The sequence below is a fragment of the Manis pentadactyla genome, chromosome 2, assembly GCF_030020395.1.
Source record: "Manis pentadactyla isolate mManPen7 chromosome 2, mManPen7.hap1, whole genome shotgun sequence".
Classification (NCBI taxonomy): Eukaryota; Metazoa; Chordata; class Mammalia; order Pholidota; family Manidae; genus Manis; species Manis pentadactyla.
The window spans coordinates 151,489,631-151,512,803 of NC_080020.1; the positions used below are offsets into that span (position 1 = coordinate 151,489,631).

A 23,173-nucleotide genomic window follows, 5' to 3' on the forward strand; every position below is an offset into this window, starting at 1 on the left:
GTTTCTCATTTGGAATCTCTCCCTCCTATTCCCCTACCACTGATCTGCTTTCATCATTATAGCTTGTATTTTCTAGAATTTTATATAAATGGAATCATATAGTGTATACTCCTTTAATCATTTCAATTATTTTACTTAGCATAATTAAACTGACCCATGTTGTTGCATGTTTCAGTCATCTATTCCTTTTTATTGCTGAATAATATTCCATTGTATGTATATATAAATGTATACACATTGTGTACATATATGTGTATGTATATTCTGTGTGTGTGTGTGTGTGTGTACACACACACACATCTCACATCTCACAGTTTGTTTTTCCATTTACTTCTTGATGGACATTTGTTCAGTTTTGAGCTATTACAAATAAAGCTGCTATCATCATTTGTGTACAAGTCTATGTTTGGATATCTGCTTTCATTGCTCTTGAGTAAATACCTAAGCTTGCAATGACTGTATCAAGGGTAGTTGTATGTCTAACTCTTTAAGAAACATCCAAGTAGTTTTCTAAAGTTGTATTATTTTACATTCCCACCAGGGGTGCATAAGAATTCCAGTTGCCCCACATCCTTGTCATCACTTGGTATGGTTAATGTTTATAACTTTAGGACTTCTACTCCTCCCAACACCTTTGTAATCAATTCCCTAAATTAAGGTTCCTCTGTTTAAAATACCTAGAGTGATTTCTTTTTTTCCTAAGTGGATGCTGACTCAGTACAAGAATTAAGGGACCCAAGACTCAATATGTGTTTGATGAATGAATGAATGAATGATTTATTGAGAATAAAGCTCTCAGGGCTATGAAAGGAGAAAAAGTCAGGAATCATTCTCTCTCTAGTTTACTTCACTTTGCATAATACCCTCTAGGTCCATCTGTGTGGTTGCAAATGGCAGGGTATTATGCCAAGTGAAGTTAGAGAAAGACAAATGCCATCTGATTTCACTCCTATGTGGAATCTAAAAAACAAAACAATGAACAAGCAAACAAACAACAACAAATCCAGAAACAAAACACAGAATAAATGGAGAAAACAAACTGGTGGTTATCAGGGGAGAGGGGGTGGGGGTATAGGGGAAATAGGTGAAAGGGATTAGGAGATACAAACTTCAGTTTTAAAATAAATAAGTCATGGAGATGAAAAGGACAACATAGGGAATACAGTCAATAATATTGTAATAACTTTGTATGGTAACATGGTAACTACACTTACCATGCTGAGCATTTCATAATGTAGATAAGTATTGAATCACTCTTTTGTATTCCTGAGACTAATATAATACTACATGTCAATTATACTTCAATTAAAAATAAAAATATAAAGAATCATGTCTAGGCATGCAGAAACTATGATGAAATGAAAATACAAGGACTCTATTTGAAGCACAGGCAAAGGAGAAAACCAGGAGAAGTATATCTAGCAGATGGAGAGGGGAAGGTTCAGAGGTATTGGATGGGAAACATTTAAGGGCAGGAGAGAACAGCAAATTGCCAGTGTTTGGAAATAGAGACTAAATAACAGGAGAGTATAGATGACAGTCGGTAATTTAGCAAGCAAGCAAGAGCAAATAGAAAAGACAACAACTCACATGGAATGGACTTCTATGTAAGGACAAATCCAAATAAGAAGGAGGGGCTTCCTGGGGACCAATTAGGGTAAGAGTTTAACCGAAGGCAGGAAAGCATAAACAGCTTGCACTAGACTCCAGACAGTCTATCAGCAAAGTGCACAGACTGTAGAGAAATGAAGGCTGAGAGCAGCCCTCATGCCCCAGGACAGGCTCAGGTGACATGAGCACTGGATCTGACAATGATGTAGGCTCGGACTCAAGTGACTTCTCCAGCCTCTGCCTTCCAGACGGGTGGCTGGCTGGGTGGGAGGAGGCAATTCACTGCGGGCACATGAGTTCCTCCTGATTCAGGAGCTGGAGGAGAAGGGGGTGCTCCCGGGCTGGGAAAGAAGGCATGACTCTTACTTGGGATGTGGGGTAGCCTGGAACAGTGTCTCCTCCTCTCAGCCCCTCCAATTATTAGCTGATTATGCAGAATCATCTGTTTTAAGGGGTTTGCTGTATTTTTATGCTGAAGCACCTTCAACCCTCAGGACGATGGGGGCTGTGTTTTCTAGTTCTAGTGTTCTTCCATATGCCCAGTAATACATTCAGTCACTTATTCATTCATTTCTTTAAACAATAGGTACTGAGCTCCTACTATATACCAGACACCAGAGAGAGGAAGATGGTACAACACAATCCCTGAGCTTAAGGACACAGTGTAGTAGAAAAGGCAGAGACATCAGCAGCTCCCTAGGAGAGCCTGTGAGAAGTGCTGGAAAAGAGGCACCCACTGCAGGGCAAAGGAGAGGGGAGACTCAGCAGTGGAGCTGGCTTTAGCATAGGGGTTTAAAGGACTAGTGAGAATCTGCCAAGCAGAGCAGGGAGGGGACGGAGAAGAGCAATATGAATGGTACACACGTGCGAAACATCAGAGAAAAGCAAAGGTTATTGTTTCCAGAAGTTGGGGAGAGAAGCATGGCTGAGAGCTGGGGTGGGAGGGGACGTAGACGTGGCATCTTTGGGAATATTGTTGAGATGGTGACAAAGATGCAATGGAAGCAGAATGAGGAGTGCAGTGGCAACAGGCTGTCTGGTTGCAGACTTGAAGAGAGAGTAGAGAGGTGTCATTTTTATAAGCTCCCTCTCCCATCTGCCAACAGCGCTGCCTGCCTCCTTTCAGGGTAGAACTTGGCCTCACTCCTGATGGGGGAGGAAAGGGGAAGTGGAAGGAACAGGCTGGTGAAAGATGGCGCTGGCATAGATGCTGCATTTGAAGAGCCTGATGTGCCATTTCAGAAGGGGGTGAATTGTGTTAATATCAGGAAGTCACCAAGGTTTGAAAGCAAGGATGTTGGGCTCTGACCCAGTGGTGGCTGTAGAGAGAAACTAATGTGGAAAATGAGACCGGAAGCGGGGTCGGGGTCTGTCAGGAAGTATCTCCGGGGAGAAATGGTGAGGACCAGGCCCACGGTGGTGTCACCAGGAATGGAAAGGAGGGGATGGGCTCAGACATTTTAACTGAACTGCCAGGAACTGGGGATGAGTGTCTGTGGAGGCTGAAGGAAAGGAAGGAGCTGGAGGCCTGCGGGTGAGGCCTCCGAGGCAGAACAGAGACTGGCAGTTTTGACCAACAGTGGGAGCGCAGGTGTGGACAGAAGACGATGGGGTGTTGTGTTAGATTCTTGCCTGCAGAAGATGCAGATGGAAATGAGTGCCTCATGCTTAAATCACATGTGCAGATTAATCACCGGGAGCACAGTGGTGGCTGAAGTCACTAGAGAAGATGAGATCTCTTTGGGAGTAAATGGAGTGAAGGACATGAGACAGATGACGAGATCCTGAGGGGGGATCGGTGCCCAAGGGCAGGGGAGGAACAGAAGCCAAGAAACCCTCGGATAATGAACTGTCATGGAAAGAATCCTGCAGAAGAGTGGATTCAGTAGTGACAATGTCACTGATGAGCAATATCAGCAGGGAGTGTGTGACGGGGAGTCTGTAGAGGAGGTAAATGCAGATTCACTTTTTGGGACAGAAAGTGAAGGACATGGGGACAAGGAAAGCTTTATAATAAATTAAGGGTGGGGAGACTTGAGAATGTTGGCAGGCAGAGGAGATGGACTGGTAGAGACAAGGAGATGGAATGAAACTGAGGAGCCGAAGTCATGGAGTAATGGCAGGGAACAGAGGCACAAGCCAAAGGAGGGATGAGTCCTCCGCCTCCGACATAGGAGGGAGGTGGGTAAAGACACACATGGGTCTGGAGGTGGTGGGAAGAAATTCCAGCAATGTCACATGACCAGAGCCTCTACTTTCTGTATGAAGAAGAGGCTCAATTGCTGACTTGGGGCTGGTGCAAAGCAGCAGGGAGTTAGAAAGGGTCACTAAGTTGCAAAATATCACACTTCCATATTCAATTTATTAAGTTCTTTTCCATTTTTTCCAGTTTATATTTTAAGTTTTTAAAGATTTTAATAAAAAAGACTTGTTTCATTCCTTGCAGTGCTAAGTAATAGAAATCCAGACCTCGGAATAATAGACACTTCTAATTGCGGGTGAGATAAATTTTACCAATTAGGGGAAGAAACTATATCCTTCTTTCCCTAACTGAAGCAAAACAAAAGGAAAACAAAAAGAAATGTTCTTTTACCTCATTTAACCATGCCTGTCAATTTTATTTCTAACTCGGGGGTCATAAAACATCTGAACTTCAGAGACATGGCCATGGCTTGTGGATGTGACTGTAGCTTCCACCAAGGTGGCAATCCTCATTGGTCTTGCTTAAATATGTGTTGCTCCGATAATGTTCCATTTCAGATCTGTTTTCTGAAAGGAATACTTATTTGTAAATCTTCTCTCTAAGTCAGAAGAGGGTTATGGACACTTCCTTTATCTCCCACTTATGCAAAGGGAAAACAATAATAAATAACCAAGGCCTACGACTCTCGTTTAAACAAAGAGTTTGGAAGAATAACTCATGTAAATGAATGGTACTATATGATTGAGAAGCCATGTGGCAAATGAAAAAAAATGGCCAAGTTCAGGATTAAGGTTAGCATGGTCAGTGGGGACACCTTGCATAACGGGCTGTTTTTCAGTTTTGCATAGCCTGAGAGGCAGGAGAGGAAGGTTCTGAACACTCAGGGAGCTGTGGCAGGGGCTCTGGAATGGGAGCCAAAGGACTGATGAGGCCTCGTTCTAATCAGACCTTTGATGGAGAGTTGGACCAATTCCAAGAGTCATCTCCAGGGGCTGGCTGAGGGGAACCAGCTCCAAGAGGCTGTTTGGAAGCATAGCAAGGCTGCCTGGGGCACAGACTGCCCCACTACCTTTGTCTGCAGAGCTGAGCTGCCTAACCATCCCAGTAGGATGTCCTGTTTGAGTCACTTTCTCAGTAGTGAAGGTTGAGTCCCATGGAACCAGCCATTCTGCCTGACCAGTACTTTCTCAGTGCCGAGTACAGTCATACTTCTATGAGATGCTGGATGGATTTTGGGGGGGTGATGTGAGGTTGGAAGTGGAGAGAAGTTAAACATCCCCTGTAGAAACAGTGATGCGATCATCAGCTTTCTGGGTGCCACATGCCATTGTGGGGTGTAACTTCTGAGGGGAAGTAAGCCCCTCTGAGTATGTAAGGAAAGGTGTGGATCCTCATCTCTGAAAGATGCACAGGCATGTCTGGATGCCCAATTTTTCAAACCATATCAGGGGTTCAGGCCCTTTCCACAATTTTTTTTCATGAGCCCCCATGACAACCACCCACCCGAAGGAGAGGGTTCCTCTGAATGTAGCCTCCAGATCATCTTCAGAAATACTTGAGGTGTGCAGGTTCATGGGCCCCACGAACCAGGACTGCCAGGTGTGGGATGCAGTAATTTGCATTGTAAACAAGCTTCCCGGAGATTCCACAGCAATCTGAGTTTGAGATCCGCCTGTGGTTCAGACCCCAGGCAAAGAACCACAGCTCAAGCAGAGCCAGGCAGTTTCTCCTTTACTCGGCAGCACGCTCTCAGCCCGCCTGGGGCTCTTTCTGCCTTCTGTCCCCAGTCTGCCTGATCCTGCTCTCCTCTTGCCATCACCTCACAGATACTCAGGACATGCAAAGGTATTTGTATAGTGGTTCTGGAAAAATACTTACAAAGATAGTCTTACACCCAAAATAAATAAAAGAGGCCTCCCCAGAGCCCATGTGGAGTGTCTTACTTAGGTGGTTCATGCCACTGCCCAACTCCATCACAGCTGCTGGTATCCATATGATCTGTGCACAGTCATCTGTATGTGTAAAAATATCATTTGCACACTCACCTAAGCAGCCCCGGTGGATGGGAAGTTCCGAGAAGGCTTTGATGATTAGAATTTGTCATTCAGAGAAGCAGCATGCAAACAACACGGAGACCTGCTGGCTGCTCTGTGGGCATTCTGGCCTTTCCATTTTATGACCCACTATGAATAATTCTCACAACACTCCATCTCCTGATTAGTCAGATGTCACAAGCTTCTTTTCTGTTTTTTTTTTCAATCCCAGGGCCATACTTTAATACCATGTAGCCATGCTCTTTCTCAGGACTGACTCTGCACCTTTATTATCCATCATGACACCATAGGACCAAGCTTCCCCGAAGGCCCGGAGGCAGACATACTGCCCACTACTGAGTGAGCAATTGGTTCACAGGAAACAGAACGGGACTGTAACTACATATTTATTCCTCCACTTCTAATGTTAGTAATTTTCTTTTTGGTGAGTTTGCTGATCAGTTCATGGATTGATTCAGCTTCCTACTGTGAGAAGGCTACAGAATTCTTGCAACCAAAATTATCCAGCTATAATATCTGGCACTACCATATCTATCAGAAAGCACAAATTCCAGTTGTAACTCCATGCCATACCATGAGGCATCTGTATAAAAAGGTTCTGGATTGTGTTATCACCTTTAAAAACTGGAATGTGTCAACACAAGGAAAGTGAGGATTTATTGTTCTTTGACTTCATCTCTGAAGAGTCAGACTTTGGACATTTGGAATCCACAAACCAAAATCAGGATGGCCAACATTTGAAGTTGTTGGTTTTACATAGGTGATTATATTAGCGATTGTATTCATAGAGAGACCTTGGCCTTTCAGGGGTCTTTGGTGCAGGAAATCACGGAGAAAGACTGGTTAATAAATGGAGGTGCATCAAGACATGGCACCAAAATCTCAAGGAGGCCCAATAAGAAATGGAATGAAAGGTATGCATTATACCAATACCACCTTGAAATCACAGGATCATCATTAAGTGTTGATGAGATGCTCCTGACCCTCTCAACCTTCAAGACTGATAGAAAAGGCAGGCTGTCTTGATACTGCAGACTCTGCACTTTTCTCTTCTCACAGGGTTGCTAAGACCACTGAATATTTAGTTGCACTTCCACAAGAACAAAGGAAATTTTGGAAAGCTGTTTCTTTGCCTGTGTGCCCTTGACTTTCTGTGATCCTTTGCCCTGGCTGTTGACTGGTTCACTGGTAAGTGACAGAGAAGGCAAGCCAGGCTAAGTGAGGCCTCCATCCTCACCAGCCCTCAGACCCAGAGGAGCACTTGTGTTCTGGCCTAGCTCAGCTTTCTACATGGAAAGAAAATTAGGCATATACTTCTTCACAATATATAATAATGAATTCCAAACAGACTAAATATCTAAATGTGCAATTCAAAATTTAAAAACAACTGGAAGTAAGCATGCAATATTTTATCATTTTGGGGGGAAGCTGATTTCTTTATAAAGACTACAGAAATCACTAGAGAAAATACTGATATATATTATCATAAAAATGTTAAACACTTTTATAATATGCTATAAACTAAATTTAAAAACAAGCCACACACACAGAGAACATATTTATAACAGAACAGATGAGGAATTTATATCCAGATACAAATTAATACATATGCTATGAATTAATAATAGTTAACAATTATACAATGCTTAGTATAATCTGGACACCGTTTTAAACACAAACGAAAGCACTTTACCCTAGTAATCACCCTATAGTTATAAATTAATCTTATTATATATTTTTCATTCCTAAGACAACAAAATTTAGAGACAAAGAATTTAGATAACTTGCTCAATATTACACAGTTGGTAATGCCCTGAGCCAGGACTCAGGAAGGGATATGAGCAAGCAATCTAGAGGAGAAATGTAATGACCAGTAGATTAGCATTATAGAGGTAGAAATGAAAACAATTAAGTACTATTAAAACAATTAATTACACACATCAGACTGGCAAAAGTCAAAAAGTCTGACTACATTGTGTGTGGCAAAGAAGTGGTGGGTGAGTAAATTAGTACAACCCCTTTGCAATTAATTTGGGAATATCTAATAAAGCTGAGAAGACATACCTCCTTTGTGACTTCATACTACATGTAGGTATGCACTCTAGAGAGATTCACATGTACACAAGAAGATATGTGCAAGATTGTTCAATGAAGCTCTGTTACAACAAAATGTTTGAAACAATATTAATGTCCATCATTAGGGGAATAGGTCAATAATGGAGGTTTGGCTATGCAATGGAATACTATACAGGACTTATTAGATAAATGAATTCACTGTAAATATATCATCATAAGTAGATCTAAAAACACAATGCTGAGTGAAAAAGGAAGATATGCCTTCTTCCAGAGAGATGGAGCAGAGGTACTTTTCCTATTTTTTGCACCATGTACAACAGCCAAAAAACACTGAACATAATATATAAAATATAAGAAGACTCCGAAAGGTGGCAATGAAAAGGCAGAATTACCAGAGACTCAGGACCCAAAGAACAACACAGTAGTGAGTTCTCTGGGTTTCCCTTTTGCCTCAGATATCTCAGACTGGGTGCTCGAGAAGCCAGCAATCCAGAAACACCAATGAGCGCAGAACAAAAAAGCTCCCACAAAAGCCTGCTCTCTATACCCAGAGAACCTCAGAAGGGTCAGCCTAAAAAGACAGAAAATGTGTAGAAAATAATTACTCTACTGCAGTAAAACACTACTGGAAATATTACTGCCCCATTGCAAGCCCTGGAAGCCAAGGCTGAGTGGGAGCCTGCACTTTACCCTGGCCAGGCTGTAAGATGCCCAGCCCTACTGCCGTGGTGACGTCAGACACGACTAAGTAGGGAGTCAAGACTTTCATCTCCACTGGGTGGTAAAAAGCACCCTCCTCTGGTGTCAGTGGAGACTGTGTGAGGAGCCTGGGCTTCCACTCCACCTGGCAGAAATGAGGCCCTCCTCCCATTCCTCACTTAGGTGGTATCAGAGGAGGCCTAGGGGAAAGTTATCACCACCTCATTGTGTGGTGTCAGCGGAGGCCACATGAAGAGCAGTAACAAAGTGCTCCTGACTCACCCAGCTGGGGCAGGACCAGCTGAAAGCCAGAACTCCTACCCTACCCAGCAGAAATGAAGAGCCACGCCTACTGGGATGTCAGTGGAGACCAAGTAGTGAACCTGGACTTCTCCTCCCACCTGGTGGTAACTGTAATGCTACCACTTCTCCCACAAGAGTAACGTCAGAGAAGCCAGCTAAAATGAAAGGTTTAAGAAGATCCAGAGATTTACAATGATTTTTTTAATGTTCAGGTTTCAACTGAAAGTCACTCAGTATGCCAAGAACTAGGAAGACCTCAGCTGAATGAAAGGAAAAGGCGAGCAGTAAATACAACACCAAGATGACAAAGGTGTTACAATGATCATACAAGGATTTTAAAGCAGCTATCATAAAAAGGCTTTAAAAAGCAGTTTCAAACACATCTGAAACAAATGAAAAAATAAATAAATCTCAAGAAAGAAATATAAAGTCTCAGCAAGGAAATTTTAGAACTTACTAATGTGATAATCAAAATTTAAAACTCGGTGGATGGGCTCAGCAGCAGAATGGAATGGAGAAAGGAAAGAATCAGGGAACTGAAAGGCAGAACAGCAGAAATGAGGCAATCAGAACAACAGGAAGAAAAGAGACTGAGAAAAAGGAACAGAGCCTTAGGGACCTGTGAGATGATAACAAAAGATCTAACCTGTACAAAAACTCTCAAAACTCAATAATAAAAAATCCAGTTAGAAAATGCGCAAGAGACATGAAAAGTCACTTCAATGAAGGGGATATGCAGATGCCAATTTAGCACATGAAAAACGTTTAACGCTATTAGCCAGGAAGGAAGAACTGAACTATTTATTGAAAACTGGGTGGCAGGTATTGTATTAAGCATTTGTGAGGGATACTTGAATATTGAGACAAGCATCCTGCCCAGGGAATTTACAGTCTATTAGGGCAGAGAAAGTCTTAGATAAATATTACCTCAAGACAGAAAGTGGTAAGTGCCCTAAAGGAGAGAAAATAATGTCCTTTGGGGTTTAGAATTTCTAGCCAAGATGTATCAGGAAAGATGTGTCATGGCTGACACTTCACATGAAGAATGAATAGGTTTTGGCAAGAGCAAACGTGGAGAGAAGACATGTCAGGTGGGGAAAGCAGCAGGAGCGAGCCCTGGAGTTGGGGAAGCACAGAGGCTCATCAGGGCGGGGGCAGCCAGGTTGGGAGGAGAAGGAAAAGTGGGTGCTGGGCCAGGGAGGGAGCTGGACTTGGGCTATGCAGATCCTGGTTAGGAATGTACTCCTGTGTCAGGGTTGGCATGATCTATTTTTGTGTGACCTATAGTTGGTACCTTGGTATCTATTTAGTATGAAAAGCACATACTTCACAACTTTATTCCTTAGGAGCAAACTACATGGACCTTTTTAGGTGCCGTTGTAAACTTTGAGAAGAGAGGTACCAAATAAAGAGGACGTAGTGGTTTATACTATATTAATTTAGTTAAGCTTATGGCTAGAATTTCATTTCTTATGTGGCCACAGGACCCTTGTGTGGGGCTTGACATGCAGCAGCCATGTTTAGTTATACTCAGAAGTATACCTTGACTCTTGGTTGTACCTTTCTACTTGGCTTGTAGAGAGTCAGATGTAGTTGCAGGTCATTAGCGTTGCTGCAGATCTGCTACCCACCTTGGTGTGAGGCAGTAGCTGGACCCGTAACTCTTTTAGCTCCAGCTGGAGTTCTTGAGCTTCTGGGACTTCCGCCTCCTGGTCCAGGCGCACATCAGCTCTGTGACAAGGGCAAGAGTATCTCCCACATCACTGAAGTCAGAGGCCTGGGCAGTGGAGACGGGTGGGGGTTTTAGTTCACATGTGTAGGGCCCTGCTTTCTGTTTCATGCACTTTACTTTTTCCTGACTCCTGCCCTATGGACGTCAGGCTCATCTCCAGATGCAGAAACAACCGAATATAAGCTGTTTAACTAGCTCCCACAATCGTGTAAGAGCAGATCCCTATAATAAATCCTATATTCTCTATCACTCCTAGTGGTTGTGCTCTGCTGATTTAACTCTGACGACCATGGGGAAATATCCAGGTTTTGCCATCTTTCATAACTATAATCATGGTTAGCACTCTGTTGAATACCTTCTTATGATAGTCTATGCCTACAGAAAGAGTAATTGAAAGCCAATTAATCACTTTTAAAAATGTATACTCAGTAAAGAGACTATAGATGAATATATAATTAAAAGAAATTTATAAAGAAATTGTCACAGTTGTTTCTATAATTTTGTAATTGCTCATTCTATGTGTCTTGGGTAACATGGTGGTAAATTGTTTCAGACTCTCTGCAGCATATCTCTGTCAATGGTTGAAATGTCTGGCTATCTCCATTTCTACAAAGCTGTGAGAAGATGTGATACAAACAAGAAATCTTTAGATATTCTCATAGGAAGTCTCATGTTCCTGGGTAATCTAATGTCTGAGTCATATAATTTTGAAAGTTCAGTTCTTTAAAAATCTCCCTCCAGTTAACACAAATGGGACCATGCTATGTCTACAATTTTATAATGTATGTCTGTGTTTTACGTACATACACAAGAGATTCATTATCTATTGTTTTCTGGACACTGTTCAGTATCATGCATTTTTTTTTTTTCCAATCAATTTGAAATGCAGTTTTAGGAACTTTTCCTGCATCATTTCTATGCTAAATTTCTCCTCTTCTGTTTTTTTTTTTAAATATTTTTTATTGAAGGGTAGTTGACACACAGTATTACATTACATGAGTTTCAAGTGTGCTATCACCCTACCAGGCTGTTACAATATCTTGACTATATTCCTTATGCTATACATTACATCCCGGTTTTTATTTTACCATTGGAAGTTTGTCCTTTTTTTTTTTTTTTTTTTTTTTTTTTTTTGTGAGGGCATCTCTCATATTTATTGATCAAATGGTTGTTAACGACAATAAAATTCTGTATAGGGGAGTCAATGCTCAATGCACAATCATTAATCCACCCCAAGCCCAACCTTTGTCAGTCTCCAATCTTCTGAGGCACAACAAACAAGTTTTTACATGTAGAACAAATTCTTACATAATGAATAAGTTACATAGTGAACAGTACAAGGGCAGTCATCACAGAAACTTTCGGTTTTGCTCATGCATTATGAACTCTAAACAGTCAGTTCAAATATGAATACTCATTTGGTTTTTATACTTGATTTATATGTGGATACCACATTTCTCTCTTTATTATTATTATTTTTAATAAAATGCTGAAGTGGTAGGTAGATACAAGATAAAGGTAGAAAACATAGTTTAGTGTTGTAAGAGAGCACATGTAGATGATCAGGTGTGTGCCTGTAGACTATGTGTTAATCCAAGCTAGACCAGGGCAATAAAACATCCACGTATGCAGAACATTTCTCTCAGAACAGGGGGGGTGAGGTTCTAAGCCTCACCTCTGTTGATCCCCAATTTCTCACCTGATGGCCCCCCTGCGACTGTGCCTGTCTTAGGTTGTTCCTCCCTTGAGGAATCTTACCCGTCTCTGGCTAACCAGTCATCTTCCGGGGCCATACAGGGAAATGTGAAGTTGGTAAGTGAGAGAGAAGCCTTATTGTTTGAAAAAGTTAGCTTTTTACTTCTTTGCATATTTATGCCCTGTGGCTTCTATGCCCAGCATTTGTCTTGAGGTATCTTTACCACTTGGAAGAATTATGATACTCGGTAAATTTGATATGAGGCACGAATTCTATTTAAGGGTTGTAATTAGGAAGGAAGAAGAAAAGCTATAGAAGTAGCAGGTGGAAGAAAACATGGGAAGATTGATTATTTCTTTGACATATCTTCTTGTAGAGTAACTTCAGCATGTACAGGTTTTAAGCTACTACTTAAATTGCACACACACATTAACATAATAGGAGTATAGTTACATAACCAAAGCATATCTGTAATTACCAGCCATCTGCAGTGAAACCAAGAAAACCAGTTAGGCACCTTAGGCATTTGTGAAAACTTATCTATGATATGGTGGATATTGTCCAACTGAACTTGAACAGTCTGAGAGAAATCAGACAAATTAAAACAACCCATTCCTGGGGACTGTTCACATGCCATATGTTCTTTTAACAGTAAATAGTTTGTAGTTGTAAGACTTTGGAGCGCTACAATTTGCACTTCTCCAAATTCTTGGTTGAGTTCCAACAGTATAGATCCAGTCCAATTTTGTTGTTTTACTGTATGCACAGGCCAGCTTAGATATCTCCTTCCTCATTCCCATGGCAAGTCCAGGAACTGGTGGGATGAATGCATCTACAGCTGTAGCAGTGCGTGGATCTTTGTTGGGGTTTTTTGATGATCATCTTCTGGCATGAGTCTTCCAGAGAGTGCAGATGTTGGAAGTTCTTTTTCATATCGTATCTTAGTTCATTTTCGGGGTAGCCCAATTAGGCTTTGATCCTCTGTATAAACACAAACAGACCCTTTGCCTACACTTTTATATGCCCTTTATACCCTTGTGTAGAACTCGTTGGAGGTTACCACACAGGAACTGCCCTTTTTTTTTTTTTTTTCTATCACTAATCTACACTTACATGACGAATATTATGTTTACTAGGCTCTCCCCTATAAACCCCTTTACAGTCACTGTCCATCAGCATAGCAAAATGTTGTAGAATCACTACTTGCCTTCTCTGTGTTGTACAGCCCTCCATTTTCTCCTACCCCCCCATGCATGCTGATCTTAATACCCCCCTACTTCTCCCCCCCTTATCCCTCCCTACCCACCCATCCTCCCCAGTCCCTTTCCCTTTGGTACCTGTTAGTCCATTCTTGAGTTCTGTGATTCTGCTGCTGTTTTGTTCCTTCAGTTTTTCCTTTGTTCTTATATTCCACAGATAAGTGAAATCATTTGGTATTTCTCTTTCTCCGCTTGGCTTGTTTCACTGAGCATAATACCCTCCAGCTCCATCCATGTTGCTGCAAATGATTGGATTTGCCCTTTTCTTATGGCTGAGTAGTATTCCATTGTGTATATGTACCACATCTTCTTTATCCATTCATCTATTGATGGACATTTAGGTTGCTTCCAATTCTTGGCTATTGTAAATAGTGCTGCAATAAACATAGGGGTGCATCTGTCTTTCTCAAACTTGATTGCTGCGTTCTTAGGGTAAATTCCTAGGAGTGCAATTCCTGGGTCAAATGGTAAGTCTGTTTTGAGCATTTTGATGTACCTCCATACTGCTTTCCACAATGGTTGAACTAACTTACATTCCCACCAGCAGTGTAGGAGGGTTCCCCTTTCTCCACAGCCTCGCCAACATTTGTTGTTGTTTGTCTTTTGGATGGCAGCCATCCTTACTGGTGTGAGGTGATACCTCATTGTAGTTTTAATTTGCATTTCTCTGATAATTAGCGATGTGGAGCATCTTTTCATGTGTCTGTTGGCCATCTGTATTTCTTTTTTGGAGAACTGTCTCTTCAGTTCCTCTGCCCATTTTTTAATTGGGTTATTTGTTTTTTGTTTGTTGAGGCGTGAGAGCTCCTTATATATTCTGGACGTCAAGCTTTTATCGGATGTGTCATTTTCAAATATATTCTCCCATACTGTAGGGATCCTTCTTGTTCTATTGATGGTGTCTTTTGCTGTACAGAAGCTTTTCAGCTTAATATAGTCCCACTTACTCATTTTTGCTGTTGTTTTCCTTGCCCGGGGAGATATGTTCAAGAAGAGGTCACTCATGTTTATGTCTAAGAGGTTTGTGCCTATGTTTTCTTCCAAGAGTTTAATGGTTTCATGGCTTACATTCAGGTCTTTGATCCATTTTGAGTTTACTTTTGTATATGGGGTTAGACAATGGTCCAGTTTCATTCTCCTACATGTAGCTGTCCAGTTTTGCCAGCACCACCTGTTGAAGAGACTGTCATTTTGCCATTGTATGTCCATGGCTCCTTTATCAAATATTAATTGACCATATATGTCTGGGTTAATGTCTGGATTCTCTAGTCTGTTCCATTGGTCTGTGGCTCTGCTCTTGTGCCAGTACCAAATTGTCTTGATTACTATGGCTTTATAGTAGAGCTTGAAGTTGGGGAGTGAGATCCCCCCTACTTTATTCTTCTTTCTCAGGATTGCTTTGGCTATTCGGGGTCTTTGGTGTTTCCATATGAATTTTTGAATTATTTGTTCCAGTTCATTGAAGAATGTTGCTGGTAGTTTCATAGGGATTGCATCAAATCTGTATATTGCTTTGGGCAGGATGGCCATTTTGACGATATTAATTCTTCCTAGCCACGAGCATGGGATGAGTTTCCATTTGTTAGTGTCCCCTTTAATTTCTCTTAAGAGTGACTTGTAGTTTTCAGAGTATAAGTCTTTCACTTCTTTGGTTAGGTTTATTCCTAGGTATTTTATTTTTTTTGATGCAATAGTGAATGGAGTTGTTTTCCTGATTTCTCTTTCTGTTGGTTCATTGTTAGTATATAGGAAAGCCACAGATTTCTGTGTGTTGATTTTGTATCCTGCAACTTTGCTGTATTCCGATATCAGTTCTAGTAGTTTTGGGGTGGAGTCTTTAGGGTTTTTTATGTACAGTATCATGTCATCTGCAAATAGTGACAGTTTAACTTCTTCTTTACCAATCTGGATTCCTTGTACTTCTTTGTTTTGTCTGATTGCCGTGGCTAGGACCTCCAGTACTATGTTGAATAACAGTGGGGAGAGTGGGCATCCCTGTCTAGTTCCCGATCTCAGCGGAAATGCTTTCAGCTTCTCGCTGTTCAATATAATGTTGGCTGTGGGTTTATCATAGATGGCCTTTATTATGTTGAGGTACTTGCCCTCTATTCCCATTTTGCTGAGAGTTTTTAACATGAATGGATGTTGAACTTTGTCAAATGCTTTTTCAGCATCTATGGAGATGATCATGTGGTTTTTGTCTTTCTTTTTGTTGATGTGGTGGATGATGTTGATGGACTTTCGAATGTTGTACCATCCTTGCATCCCTGGAATGAATCCCACTTGGTCATGGTGTATGATCCTTTTGATGTATTTTTGAATTCGGTTTGCTAATATTTTGTTGAGTATTTTTGCATCTACGTTCATCAGGGATATTGGTCTGTAGTTTTCTTTTTTGGTGGGGTCTTTGCCTGGTTTTGGTATTAGGGTGATGTTAGCTTCATAGAATGAGTTTGGGAGTATCCCCTCCTCCTCTATTTTTTTGAAAACTTTAAGGAGAATGGGTATTATGTCTTCCCTGTATGTCTGATAAAATTCCGAGGTAAATCCATCTGGCCCAGGGGTTTTGTTCTTTGGTAGTTTTTTGATTACCTCTTCAATTTCGTTGCTGGTAATTGGTCTGTTTAGATTTTCTGTTTCTTCCTGGGTCAATCTTGGAAGGTTATATTTTTCTAGGAAGTTGTCCATTTCTCCTAGGTTTCCCAGCTTGTTAGCATATAGGTTTTCATAGTATTCTCCAATAATTCTTTGCATTTCCGTGGGGTCCGTCGTGATTTTTCCTTTCTCGTTTCTGATACTGTTGATTTGTGTTGACTCTCTTTTCTTCTTAATAAGTCTGGCTAGAGGCTTATCTATTTTGTTTATTTTCTCAAAGAACCAGCTCTTGGTTTCATTGATTTTTGCTATTGTTTTATTCTTCTCAATTTTATTTATTTCTTCTCTGATCTTTATTATGTCCCTCCTTCTGGTGACCTTAGGCCTCATCTGTTCTTCTTTTTCCAATTTCGATAATTGTGACATTAGACCATTCATTTGGGATTGCTCTTCCTTTTTTAAATATGCTTGGATTGCTATATACTTTCCTCTTAAGACTGCTTTTGCTGTGTCCCACAGAAGTTGGGGCTTAGTGTTGTTGTTGTCATTTGTTTCCCTATATTGCTGGATCTCCATTTTGATTTGGTCATTGATCCATTGATTATTTAGGAGCGTGTTGTTAAGCCTCCATGTGTTTGTGAGCCTCTTTGCTTTCTTTGTACAGTTTATTTCTAGTTTTATGCCTTTGTGGTCTGAAAAGTTGGTTGGTAGGATTTCAATCTTTTGGAATTTTCTGAGGCTCTTTTTGTGGCCTAGTATGTGGTCTATTCTGGAGAATGTTCCATGTGCACTTGAGAAGAATGTATATCCCGCTGCTTTTGGATGTAGAGTTCTATAGATGTCTATTAGGTCCATCTGCTCTACTGTGTTGTTCAGTGCTTCCGTGTCCTTACTTATTTTCTGCCCAGTGGATCTATCCTTTGGGGTGAGTGGTGTGTTGAAGTCTCCTAGAATGAATGCATTGCAGTCTATATCCCCCTTTAGTTCTGTTAGTATTTGTTTCACATATGCTGGTCCTCCTGTGTTGGGTGCATATATATTTAGAATGGTTATATCCTCTTGTTTGACTGAGCCCTTTATCATTATGTAGTGTCCTTCTTTATCTCTTGTTACTTTCTTTGTTTTGAAGTCTATTTTGTCTGATATTAGTACTGCAACCCCTGCTTTCTTCTCACTGTTGTTTGCTTGAAATATGTTTTTCCATCCCTTGACTTTTAGTCTGTACATGTCTTTGGGTTTGAGGTGAGTTTCTTGTAAGCAGCATATAGATGGGTCTTGCTTTTTTATCCATTCTGTTACTCTGTGTCTTTTGATTGGTGCATTCAACCCATTAACATTTAGGGTGACTATTGAAAGATATGTACTTATTGCCATTGCAGGCTTTAAATTCGTGGTTACCAAAGGTTCAAGGTTAGCCTCTTTAGTATCTTACTGCCTAACTTAACTCGCTTATTGAGCTGTTATATACACTGTCTGGAGATTCTTTTCTTCTCTCCCTTCTTGTTCCTCCTCCTCGATTCTTCATATGTTGGGTGTTTTGTGCTGTGCTCCTTCTAGGAGTGCTCCCATCTAGAGCAGTCCCTGTAAGATGTTCTGTAGAGGTGGTTTGTGGAAAGCAAATTCCCTCAGCTTTTGTTTGTCTGGGAATTGTTTAATCCCACCGTCATATTTGAATGATAGTCGTGCTGGATACAGTATCCTTGGTTCAAGGCCCTTCTGTTTCATTGTATTAAATATATCATGCCATTCTCTTCTGGCCTGTAGGGTTTCTGTTGAGAAATCTGACGTTAGCCTGATGGGTTTCCCTTTATAGGTGACCTTTTTCTCTCTAGCTGCCTTTAACACTCTTTCCTTGTCCTTGATCTTTGCCATTTTAATTATTATGTGTCTTGGTGTTGCCCTTCTTGGATCCTTTCTGTTGGGGGTTCTGTGTATTTCCGTGGTCTGTTTGATTACTTCCTCCCCCAGTGTGGGGAAGTTTTCAGCAATTATTTCTTCTAAGATACTTTCCATCTCTTTTCCTCTCTCTTCTTCTTCTGGGACCCCTATAATACGGATATTGTTCCTTTTAGATTGGTCACACAGTTCTCTTAATATTGTTTCATTCCTGGAGATCCTTTTGTCTCTCTCTATGTCAGCTTCTATGCGTTCCTGTTCTCTGATTTCAATTCCATCAATGGCCTCTTGCATTCTATCCATTCTGCTTATAAACCCTTCCAGAGTTTGTTTCATTTCTGCGATCTCCTTTCTGGCATCTGTGATCTCTTTCCGGACTTCATCCCATTTTTCTTGCGTATTTCTCTGCATCTCTGTCAGCATGTTTATGATTCTTATTTTGGATTCTTTGTCAGGAAGACTGGTTAGGTCTGTCTCCTTCTCTGGTGTTGTCTCTGTGATCTTTGTCTGCCTGTAGCTTTGCCTTTTCATGGTGATAGGAATAGTCTGCAGAACTGGGACGAGTGACGGCTGGAAGGACTTCCTTTCTTGTTGGTTTGTGGCCCTCCTCTCCTGGGAGAACAGCGGCCTCTAGTGGCTTGTGCTGCGCAGCTGCGCGCAGACAGGGTTTCTGCTTCCTGCCCGGCTGCTATGGAGTTAATCTCCGCTGTTGCTGTGGGCGTGGCCTGGCTCGGGCAGCTACTCCAAAATGGTGGAGTCGCGTTGGAGCAGGAGCTGCTGGGAGGCTATTTATCTCCGTAAGGGGCCTCCCTGCTCCCTGCAGCCCAGGGGTTAGGGTGCCCAGAGATCCCGGATTCCCTACCTCTGGATTAAGTGACCCGCCCTGCCCCTTTAAGACTTCCAAAAAGCACCCGCCAAAACAAAACAACGACCACAAAAAAAAACAAGAAAAAAATTTTTTTAATTAAAAAAAAAAAAAAAAATTTTAATTAAAAAAAAAAGGTGGTCGTTCGTTTTTCTTTATTCTCCGGTGCCAGCCTCAGGCCTCTGCTCACTGGTCTTTCTGCCCTGTTTCCCTAGTATTGGGGTCCCTGTCCCTTTAAGACTTCCAAAAAGCGCTCGCCAAAACAAAGCAGCAAAAAAGCAAAAAAAAAAAAAAATGGTCGCGCGCTTTTCTTATGTCCTCTGTCGCCCAGCCTCCAGTGCCTGCTCACTGTTCTTGCTGCCCTGTTTTCCCAGTATCGAGGGCCCTGCACTCTGGCCCGGATGGCTGGGGCTGGGTGTTCGGCAGCCCTGGGCTCCGTCTCCCTCCCGCTCTGCCTGCTCTTCTCCCGCCGGGAGCTGGGGGGAGGGGCGCTCGGCTCCCGCGGGGCCAGGGCTTGTATCTTACCCCCTTCGCGAGGCGCTGGGTTCTCTCAGGTGTGGATGTGGTCTGGATATTGTCCTGTGTCCTCTGATCTTTATTCTAGGAAGGGTTGTCTTTGTTATATTTTCATAGATATATATGTTGTTTTGGGAGGAGATTTCCGCTGCTCTACTCACGCCGCCATCTTCCGCCCCTCTCCAGTATCATGCATTTTTAACAACAAAGCAGATTCACTGCATTATTTTTTAATGTTTGTATCATAGAGTAAAACATATAGAAAACCACATAAATCAAATGTATACCTCAGTAAATTATTATAAGGCAAACACTACCCACATTGAGTGGTAGAATTTTGACAGCTACCCTGAAAGCTCTCTCTGTGTCCATCCCAATCACAACCTCCCCACCCCATATAACTTACTAGTATTCTGACTTAAAGGTAGTCACATCTTTGTTTCTTCATAGTTTTGTCACCCAAATGTGTATTCCTAGCTTAAGGTGACAATCAGGGTTTTTAATATAGAAGAAAGGGAATTCAGATGTAATAAGACAAGAATAAGTAAAAGTTCTAGTCTCAAATTAAAACTGGAAGTGTCTGTGTAAACTTATATATTAAAAATTTTTTACATATTATAGGTATATATATATTTTCCTTAGCTCTGCTGAAAAAGGCCAAAAGCAGTGGGCAGCCTCATAGCAAGGAGCATCCCTAGGTTCCCAAACAGTGGTCTCACATTGCTATTCATCACTAAGACCAGAGCTTCTTAGCAAAACGACTCTGGGACAGGAAATGCACAGGATAATCCTGGAATATCTTAACCACCAGATAGCAAGGGAGTGCTCAGACCCCTTGGGACCGTGCCCAAGGATGCAGGCGCCAGCCTGCAGGGTGTCCAAGGCTCGCAGATGAGAATGCACAGGCGTCAGTACCAGGAACCACAAAGCGCTAAACTAATAGGAATTTTTTTCTTTTTCACCTTCTATTTATCTTTTTGTTTATTGTTTATTTACTCTTGTGTTCATTCTAATATATTCTTCATTTCTGAAACGACTTTTTTCTTTTATTTCTAATTCTTTCCTACATTCTGTCAGCTCAGTTCTGAGTTTTTCTAACTCTGATATTGTTCTTCCATCATATCTCATATCCTTTTCTTAATGCCTTTAGGAAATTCTGAAATAATGGCACGCACTTTTATTCTATTTTGGGGAACAGCTTTATGACATGCTTTCATTGTCTGTGGGGCTGTCACTCTGCTATTTTTTTTTCCTACAATGACTTTGTATGGGATTTGACCTTGATCCTATTCTGTGGCTCCTTATTATGAGGAGTTAAGTTTTTCTGAATTTTAGAATGGCAGAAGGATACAGGAAAGCCTTTCTAACTCCATAATTGGCCCTCTTTCTGTTTTTCTGTTTGTTTATGTGTGTGTATGTTCTAAAACAGGGCAATTTAAATTGGTGCAACCCCTGTGGAAAACAGTATGATGGAGGTTCCTCAAAAAATTAAACATAGAACTACCACATTGATCCAGCAGTTCCACTTCTGGATATTCATCTTAAGAAAACAAAAGCACTAGCTTGAAAAGTTGTATGCATCCCCCTGTTTATTGCAGCATTATTCACAATAGCCAAGATATGGAAACAACCTGAGTCCATCAATGGCTGAATGGATAAAGAAGATGTCATATCTACATATATATACACACACACAGTGAAATAAAAGAAGGAAATCTTGCCATAAGCAATAACATGGATGGACCTTGAGGGCATTAGGCTAAGTGAAATAAGTGAGACAGAGGAAGACATATACTGTATGACCTCACTCGTATGTGGAATCCTAAAAAAAAAAACCCCAAAATTGACCTCATGGATACAGAGAACAGATTGGTGGTTGCCAGAGTTGGGTAAAATGGGTAAAGGTACAAACTTCCAGCTGTAAGATAAGCAAGTCCTGGGGATGTAATGTAAGCATGATGTCCACAGTTAATTACACTGTATTGTGTATTTGAAAGTTGCTAAGAGAGTAGATCTTAAAAGTTCTCATCACAAGAAAAACATCTTGGAACTACGTCTGGTGGTGGATGTTAACTAAACCTATTATAGTGATCATTTCTCAATATATACAAATATTGAATCATTATGTTGCATACCTGAAACCAATATAATGCTATATGTCAACTATATCTCCATAAAAACAAAAAAACACAGAGCAGGTGGCTTTCTGATGTTTCTTGGCTCTGTTCTCCTCCCCACTTGGGTTGGATCTCCTCTTTCTTGCATCCTTGTCATGCCTATCTGGTTCAATTTTGACTCCACAACCAACAATTTATTGTAAGAGTGGGACCCCATCCTAGAAGGGAACCCCAGCAAGTCAGTTTTGAGGGTTATTGAGGGCTACTCTGTGCCAGCCCCTTAATTCTTACTGTTTTCCACAGTGGCTGTGCCAATTTAAACTGCCCTGTTTTGGAACATACACAAAAACATCAGAAAATGGGTAAATTATAGAGTTAGAAAGACTTTCCTGAATCTTTCCATCATTCCAAACGTCCAGAAAACCTCTCTTCATAATAAGGAGCCACAGAAAAGGATCAAGGTTAAATCCCGTACAAAGTTATTACAGGAGAAAAAAGAGAATAGGAGCAGAGTGACAGCCCTGCAGACAATGAATGAACGCATGTGACTGTTGCCCAAGCCTCGGTCATCCCCATTCAGGGAGGGTTTGGGGAAGCAAGATGTACATCCAGAAGATGCAGAGGAAAAACAAAAACCAAGCTACCTGACTTTAGATATCTGGAAATTCTCATACCAAGGGTCCGTATTCATTCCTCATGGTTGCTCTAAAGCAATAGCTTCATAATGCAATAGCTTCTATTTTCCAATATTACAAATATAAGGCATGGATATTTTAAGTAGTTATTTTAAGCTGCAGATAGCCAAAAGAAAATAAAATCACCTATTATCCCCATTCCAAGAAATAACCACTGTTACATTTGGTTTATTCCTTCTGGTATTTTATCAGTGTACTCAATATATAATAATATACCATATGCCTTTTTTAAAAAATGAAAATTGAATTGTCATACATAATATTTCTAAACTTTATAGTATGAATGGTGTTTGTCATGAAGTATTCATCATCACCATCTCTTTATTTTTTGCTCTATCATATCCCAATATAATAAACTTATATTAACTAATTGAATACACTTAGGCTTTTTGCAGGTTTTACAGAATTCTAAGCAACATTATGATGGACATCTTTATAGTTAAACCTTCACACATGCAGGTGGTTATTTCCTTAGAACAAACCTGTTGAGGTGGAGTTGCTGAATCAAGGGATCGCAAAATGTTAACGCTTCTGAAGCAAATGTTCAGGCTTCCAACAACCAAGAAAATGTCCTTCCCCTTCCTAAAAACCTGGTACTGCAATTAACAAGGCCAGATTTTACCCCATTGTGTGCCATAAGTCAATGAGTGCATCAGGAGGTAAAATTATTCTTTAAGGCATATTTCAGACATAAGAAAATGATTCAGAATTGCAGAGGCAAAACTTTATCAGCCCCCACATACCATTTGTTAGTAATTCTATTTGGCCCCATTCTGATAAGTTCTGAGTCTCCTGGACCTGCCCTTTCTTCTCAGTGCTGATTGAATTCCAGTTAGCCTTGGGGCTGCACGCCCTT

At 41.0% G+C, this 23,173-nt stretch overlaps 1 protein-coding gene across 1 annotated transcript in view; it reads right to left on the minus strand.

Moving 5' to 3' along the window:
- The window catches only part of NMS (neuromedin S), a 33,190-nt gene extending 21,725 nt beyond the window's left edge, over positions 1-11,465 (minus strand). Inside the window, exon 1 of the mRNA XM_057497522.1 lies at positions 10,578-11,465. The gene's annotated coding sequence lies outside the window, so the exon portion shown is untranslated. The remainder of the gene's footprint in view (positions 1-10,577) is intronic.
- Between the last annotated feature and the right edge of the window lie 11,708 nt (positions 11,466-23,173).